The sequence below is a fragment of the Aplysia californica genome, unplaced genomic scaffold, assembly GCF_000002075.1.
Source record: "Aplysia californica isolate F4 #8 unplaced genomic scaffold, AplCal3.0 scaffold00221, whole genome shotgun sequence".
In the NCBI taxonomy this organism is placed as follows: domain Eukaryota; kingdom Metazoa; phylum Mollusca; class Gastropoda; order Aplysiida; family Aplysiidae; genus Aplysia; species Aplysia californica.
The window spans coordinates 229,235-237,653 of NW_004797491.1; positions in this window are offsets into that span (position 1 = coordinate 229,235).

The window sequence follows — 8,419 nt, forward strand, 5'->3', positions numbered from 1 at the left end:
CTGGATGAAGGATATCGTTTGAAGTGTTTTATTTCGTGACTACTCTCTCTGTGTGCACCTGAACTCTGATTTGGTTAGTTGAACCAGCCTGACTCTTGCACATGTAATATCAGGGTGAAGAATGCATTACTTCATTGCATCAGGGCAAGGGGTGTAACTCAATTTATATGTATCTTGATCTAAATAAAGTGGTCCCATTCATTCAATCTAAAAAGAAATGTGTATCTGTCCTAGCAATTGAAATTACATTTATTGCAGTTTTATTTAGAATACTGAATAATTTATATTTGATTTCTTTATTTCGCAGATCCCTACATGAGACCTCAACCGGATGCAGACTTTTCTAACAGTGGGTTTGATAAGTTTATCCTGTCTGATCTTATGGACAGATAAACTGTGCCACGCATACATTTTCCTTATTTTTCACAAACACATTTGTTCACAACTTGCACAATACAGAAGTGCATAGTGCATAGATATGTAGACAAAGATAGACGTAAAACTTATTTTTATTTTTGTGTGGTATTGAATCTGTTTGATGAAATCCAATATCCTGTTTAAAATAAAACGTACCAAACTAAGCTAGGTGAAGTGCAATATTATGGTGGCAAGGGTATTCAAACAGCGGACTGGGATAATACAAGAAGTCCCACAAGCGTGCGCGTAATATATTCCTACAGTTTTAAATACTAGATGACTCAAAGTAGAGGAACAATAACGGTATGCTTTGGATTATGAAATGATGCAGATGTTTAGCAAGTCATTTCTATAGATGATTATGCTTTGGTTAATATTGAATGATTACTGATGTCTTCAACTTTAGAATATCTTACACGTTTAGTCTGTCATTTCCGTAAATGAGCATATTTTGGTCTATGTGAATGCTTGTTATTCTCAGCATCAGAAAAATTATTATGATTGCCTGTGGAATGTTAGGTAAATATAGTGGAGTTCGCTTGAATTGACATTTGTTGACCGCGGAGTTTTCTTCAGTTTACCGTGGTTTTTTGTTTAGAGGGGTTACTCAGATAGAGATTACTGATGGCATTGTAGAGGTGAGAATTCCATGCGTGCTGCAAATTTTACTTTATGAATTTATGGTTTTTTTCTCGTCTACTTCTTTCGGTAATTACAATTTGAACTGCAAGTTGTACGCAATGTGTTTTCTGCTTGACGTTGTCAGCTTACTTAACACGTCGAACAACCACAGAGAACAAATAAAAGAATAGTCTACAGAGAAGTGAGAAAGAATGAACAAAGGCAGTGACACCATGAAACCCACCACAAGTCGTCTTGTGCTCATGAGTAAGACCTATGTGACCAATCTTCACAGAGACAATAGACAATGACCATCTGAAGGCTGTAAGACATGATACTAATGTATATTCGCTATTCTTGCGTCACTATACAGAGTTTGTAGCCCTTTTTTTATATGTTTGGAGGGAAAGAGTTAAATGACGATGCTTTTCTCTGGCCTTTATTTGACACACGTGGGTCCTAGTCTCTCTGTCTTTTGTTCAACTATCTTGAAGCGTAGAAGACTATGATGATTTGCTTACTTGAGGGTTTCCAGAGGAGATTTAGACGACATAACACTAGAAATTCTTTTCAGTTTAGAAATGTGAGCATTTCAGCTAATCAATTATTTTCTTACAAAGAAAAGGAAGGATAAAATGTGATTTTATTTTTATTTTGGTTTACCGCCGTTTTCAGATTAACCGTGTTCCTTTAAATGGACTCCACTGTACAGAACCACGTGACCTCTTTTGTATCTCCAGCCGATGAAACGAACGGTCCGTCTTCTTCCCTGCAGAACAATTCCACAGGAAAAGGGACCTATGTGAACATGGAGGTGAGCTCTTTGTACAGGGTTGAGGGGAAGCTATGTTTCTGTAAAGTGGGAGAGGGTGCAGGAGGTGTGAGAGCAAGAGGAGGGGTGGGAGGAGGAAGACCATCAAAATATAGCTGAAGTATTTGAGGGGGAATTGTTTGGACTCACCTTGAGAAACCCGAATACAAACATTGCACACTAAGCTTCTCGATGGAATCCTCAAAGAAAGAGAAAGAGGGATTGGACCTCAAACAGATGGGAAAAGGCTTATCAGTGGTGAAGAATATAGCCCAAGATAGAAGGTCAGTAAAACTTGAGAATAACGTACTTCCTTCGGGCACAAGATTGTGAACATTCCAGGTACATATTACCACATTGTTCCCCCCCCCCCCCCCCCCACAACACCCCCACACACACAAAAAAAAAAGAATAAATAAATAAAAATATCACACACACACACTGGATGGAAGGGGGGGGGGGTGACTAAATAGGTAAATACATTTTAAAAATAAATTAAATTTTAAAACTGCAAACAATAAAACAAAGTAGAACTTGAATACATTTGATTGCGACGACAGGGGAGCTGACCAAGGATGATCTGTTCTCTTTGTTTATTACATCCCTTTATTGCAGAGTGTGGCACAAACCACTTTCATTTTTACTTTTTTTTTTTCATTGTTGTTTTCTTTTTATTGCTGGTGTTTTTTTTCAAAACCAACTGATACAGATAAACAACAAGCACAAGGTACTAATGGCCGTGATGTGGGTGGGGATCTAGATGGTGATACTTTTAGTTTAGTTTTCGAAAAGTTTTTACGGCGCTCGCAACTGCATAAGGTCATATGAGCGCCAAGGGGTGGATGTCAACAGAGAAGTCCCTACAAGGAATCAGGCTTACTCTGCTCACCTCTCTAGCTTCAACAGCACAAAGTCTGCTTCGAATATCAAGGCACCCCGGAAATAGCAGTTCACAAGAGTGTGACAAACTCAAACATACAAAAGAAGTAGGGGGAAAATGACGATAGTAAGGATTAGGACAGATAAAGCAGCAGTTCCCCATTTTAGTTCAGGCACAGTTATGAGCATGACATTGATGAATCAGCCCATTTACAATTCTGTTGAGCGTAAGAACATCTTAATGTCCCCCCTCCCTTTGGAAATGGCCTAAAGACACTTCAGTCAGTAGCACCGCCCAGGGGAGGGGGGGGGGAGTATGTGATACCTTACAACTGGGGCGTGTAAGCCTTTTTTTAGACAGACCACGCCCGTCAGGTTCAACATGAATCAAGGCCGTCCACCTGCCAGCTTATGTTTGAGGAATCAACAAAGAAAAACTAATAGTGTGGCTAGGAAATTCGTAATATGTGAGGCAGCCTGGCGGAATCAGGTCTCGTCAAAATAATAAAAATGAAGAAACCTGCATTTTTCCGCAGGTTTGTGAAATTTTTATCAAATTTTTGTTTTTTGGCTCAACACCTTTCATGCCCTACAAAGAACTCATTTCTGTGTGGAATTTTCTGAAAAAACATTGATTAAAGGCACAAAAAAGTAAATTTAAAGTTACCAAAGACTTTTAAGCTAAAGAAATAACTAATCTTTGGCAGCCATTTTCTCACTAATTTTACCTCTGAAAACAGGTGACCCCCACCTCCCTTATTTGCAAATATCTCGACTTGTATTCAAGATTAATGGATTTTTTTCACACAAAAATAAAGACCAGTGAACAAGCTTTAAGAGGATACCAATAACTCTACATGCCCAAAAATTGACGAGGGCCTGATTCCACCACGCTGCCTCACATATGGCTATGGATTATGTTTTTCCCTGGGGTATCAACGACAGGGGGGGGGGGGTAGGTTCAAGGACGAGTGTGACATTTGATATCTTTTGTGTTCATCACTACAAACAATGCTGCGTGCTGCAGTTAATTTTTTCAGACAATTATCCGTCTTTGATGTTTTTCAAAAAATATTTTCTCATTGACCAAGTCCATTACCCATAACTCAAAGAACATGAAATTGTTAACGCCTAGTCAGACTAAATTTTGCCTTGCTCCTGGCTTTGGCTCAACTGCTGTGTTTCAAAAGTCAACGTTGTGCTACTGAGCAATTGAAAGAGCGCTGCACACAGATGATGTAAAGTTAGACAGCTGCATAACATGTGTTGTAGTGATGTAGAATAACCCCCACTCTCCCTATAGTAGTTGATTACTTTGCATTTATGACTACGGTAAATCTATCATTTTTAGGCTGAATATGTTATACTACGGTTTTACTGTAAAGGAAGAGCTTTGGTTGGTGGCCTATACTCTGACACGAGGTGAGAAAAGCCGGTGATGATGTGAGAGAAAATCTAGCATAGATACAGGCAGAAAGTGAGAGATAGATAGAGAGAGATAGATAAAGAGATAGATAGATAGATAGATAGATCTATAGATAGATAGATAAATAGATAGAGAGAGATAGAGAGAGAGAGATTGAGAGAGAGAGAGAGATAGATAGATAGAGAGATAGAGAGAGATAGAGAGAGATAGATATATAGAGAGAGATATAGAGAGAGAGACAGAGAGAGAGAGAGAGAGAGAGAGAGAGAGAGAGAGAGAGAGAGAGAGAGAGAGAGAGAAACGGGGAATACAAGTTCATGACGGAGGATGTTTGATTCCAGTAAAGGGGGCATGACAGAAAATAAGTTGTGAAGTGGGAAGTAAAATACAGAAGTGAATATGGGGGACACTAAAGGAGAAATGAAAGCTTGGTCTTAGGGGGAAAAAAACATAGTTGTGAGGGACGTTTAACATTGTGTATTCTGTTTGTACTGATTTTTTTATTCTGTGGTATTGGATGTGTGGTGAAAATATTTTGTTGCCTAATTCTTCATTTTGAAAAAAGGAAATAATATCCCTAATGAAGCTCCAACAGTTAAAAGAATGAAATAGTGCGTCTTTTTTTCCTCTCTATTGAAAAATGTTTCTTTGAGGGCTAGTACAAGCGAAGAGCTTGCCGGCGCTATGTTTGTATTATCATGGCACTTTATATGTACTGGTGTCTTTTTTTCTATATTGCTTGCAAAATGTTTCTTACACATAAACACTTCACGACTAGCATGCATATAGCGAACACACGCACAATGCTCATCTTTATTAGAAGACGGCGAAATGGTTAAATCTACGGATACTTAAAAGTAAAACAAAGATAGGTAAAAACATTTTACCCGTGACTGACAGGTAGTTTTCTCATGGTAGTAATGAGAAGACAAAGATGATTACCATGAGGAAAATAACAAGAGGATTTTTTTTATATTTGCAGAAAAACAAGAAGCCAGGCACCAGTCCTTATGCCAACGTTAATGACGACAACAAAGAGAAGCCAGGAACCAGTCCTTACGCCAACGTTAATGACGACAACGTGTCTGGTCGCGTGTGAATCCAGAAGGAAATAACCATAAACAGAGGACAACACGAAGCAGTTTTTACTGTATCTTGAACCTGACTGTGTGTCTCTCTTCCTTGAGCGCCCCTGCTAGATCTCAGGGACAATCGACTGTTGGCTCTTTAACTTGTGGTACAATTGGTTTTCACGCATGTGAATGATTTTTTTCTACTTCGTAGGGCCCCTAACTTACTTGTCTTACTTGTCCACTGTGTTGGGGTTACTTCAGTAAGAACATGTCCATCTCTGCTCCCCCCCCCCCCCACCCTCTTCAGGATCCATCCCAGAGTCTGTCTACTTATAGTCTCCATCATAATCTAGTTGGAGATCCGTCGGACTGGTCCGCACAGATGGCTGTGTTTCCCCTCTCCTCTTTGGATCCCCTTCTCCTTCAATCTACCCAGAGTGTGGGAACCGCTATCCGCCCTATTCTTCCTCTAATTTTCCCTTACAGCGGTCAGGACGGTTGGTGGGGCCAGTGTCAAATTCCCTCCCACTTTTGCTTCTCCAGCCAGCTTGTGTAGGGCCCCTTGCTGTCAGACAGCCACTTTCCGATTTCGAAGGTACTCTATATCTTTTTCTACAGACTAGAGTATTTTCAGTTCTATTAGAAATCAGTTTGGAATTTTGCCTGTGTGGCGAAATAAACCTACTCTTATCCATTTTAGGACCACGCAGGACCTTTAACATGCGTATCCTGCACTCGGGACCTCCAAGAGTTTTCACCCTTTTCCGAGAAGGTTAGATATTCGATCTTACTTACCTTGCGATCTGGGGTGAGGCTGAAAGACGGTAGTAAGAAGGACCCATAAATAGTGATAGACAGGAATGAAGGAGAGAGGGGCCAAGAGGATTTAGGGGTTCGGGGATGTGGGGTTGGGGAGAAAGAGGGGATGAAGCTCCAATAGTTTAAAAAATGAAATAGTTTTATTTTTCTCTGTACTGAAAAAAATTGCTTTGTGGGCCTAGAACATGCGAAGAGCTTGCCGGCGTTATGTTTGTCATATCATGGCACTTGATATGTACTGGTGTCTTTTTTTATATTACTTGCAAAATGTTTCTTACACATAATAAAAGTGTCACATAAACACTTCAAGTCTCGCATGCATATAGCGAACACACGCACATAGCGAAAAACCACATAGCACATAGGTTCTGACCTTTTCTTTCTCCTAAATATTGTTCGTGTTCAAAACATGCACATTGCGTAAACACTTCATGCTTAGCAAAAAGAATTGTCGTCAGTGAGGGTAGATCTGGAAAAAGAATGACTGCTAATTTTACTTACTGAAGTGGCCGTAATGAGATAGAGGGAGAGAGAGAGAGAGAGAGAGAGAGAGAGAGAGAGAGAGAGAGAGGGGGGGGGGAAGAGAGAGAGAGAGAGGGAGGGAGAGAGAGAGGGAGGGAGAGAGAGAGAGAGGGAGGGAGAGAGAGATAGAGAGAGAGGGAGGGAGGGAGGGAGAGAGAGAGAGATAGAGAGAGAGAGAGAGAGAGAGAGAGAGAGAGAGAGAGAGAGAGAGAGAGAGAGAGAGAGCACGGTGTGAGTATAGGTCAATGACCTCTGACTATACGCCGAAAGCAATACGTCCGGCCAAGGACGAGTTTATTGCATACGTCACAGACGTGTGTCACCGTAGATTTAGCTTGCACACTTCAGTTGTACGACAGCGTGCCGTCTGGTGAAGGCACGTGTCCGGTATGGCCGCTATGTGTACGGGTGCTTTTTACTTTAACAACAATTACACACTACACTGTTTTGTAAAGTTTGGTAAAGTTGTTGTAGAGATTGGACCATGTCGGAGTAAATGAAGAGAGAAAACTTGTTGGAGGAAAACGCGGTTGATTCCTGCTGAAGTTGATTTTAAAAATCAATGCCAGCAAAACCCATTCTGCACAAGCGTTTAACCAACTGTGAACCCAGCACACAGGTTGGTATGGCAAGGGGCCATGATTCATATAAAACTTTGCCCTTGACGCTCATATGACCTTATGCAGTTGCGAGCGCCGTAAAACCCTCTCATCATCATCCAGCGCCAGATCTGTGACAGATATCGGCGATCATGATTTTCCATTCATTCCTTTGCTCGGATGCTCTCAAAAAAGCTATGTTTCCCTTAGGTTCCTTAAGTATGTTGTTCTGGGCCTACCCCTGCCTCGCTTGCCCTCAATTTTGCCAGTGAGAGCTTGTTGTTCAAGACCCTTATGTCTATTCAGGTGTCCCAAAAGCTGCATTGTCCTTTCCTGATGGTTTTTAACACTGAGCGTCCTACGTGGGCTTCATCAAGCACTACCGCATTTGATTTCTTTTCCTTCCACGATACTCTTAGCAGTCTCCTAAGAAAACACATTTCTGTTGCTTCTATTTGTTTCCACTAACTTTAATGATTGTCCAGCATTCACAGCCATATAAACCCTCTACTATAAAAAAAAAGTTTGACCTAATTGCACGAACAAAAGTACTTACTTATTGCACTGAGTTAGATCTATAATGACTTTCAATGTTTCATTTTTTACAAGAAAAAATTCTTTTACCATAAAGATAACCAGGAACATGATTGAAAGATGTTTTCTCCTAATGCTAACACTAACACACAGTGGAGTCTGCTTAAACTGAAATCTGTGGTTTGTCGAGGGTTTTTTTAGTTATTGTCGGCTTTTTTGTTTGTTCTTGTTTTTGTTTTTGTTTGTTTGTTTGGGGGTTTTTTGGAAGGGGGGGGGGTTAAAAAGGTTGCTCAAATTGAAAAAAATATTTTTTTCCAGCTTTATACTGTGTTTGAATTAGTCGTGTTCGGTTTAAGCAGCCAGAAATGAATATTATTTAGAAACAATTTATTATTGATGTTGCCCTTTGTGTAAACATTTTGGTGCGAGAACCAAGATAGCAATACAATACATTATTGGAGTGAAATATGTTGATAAGGAAAAATATGATGCCATATTAGCAAACTTATACAGATCATTCTGTTTTCCACATGAAGTTGACAAGAAGAGAAATGTGTCACTTCTAACTGTAAAGTTTTTACTGAGAAGCTACCTTCTGAACCAAAATGATACCTGAAAATATTCAACTACAGTAATATAATAACTGTTTTATCATTGATTTATTTCAATGGCATGAAAAATATTCATCATTGATATTAACAAGAATTTCAAGTGTGTG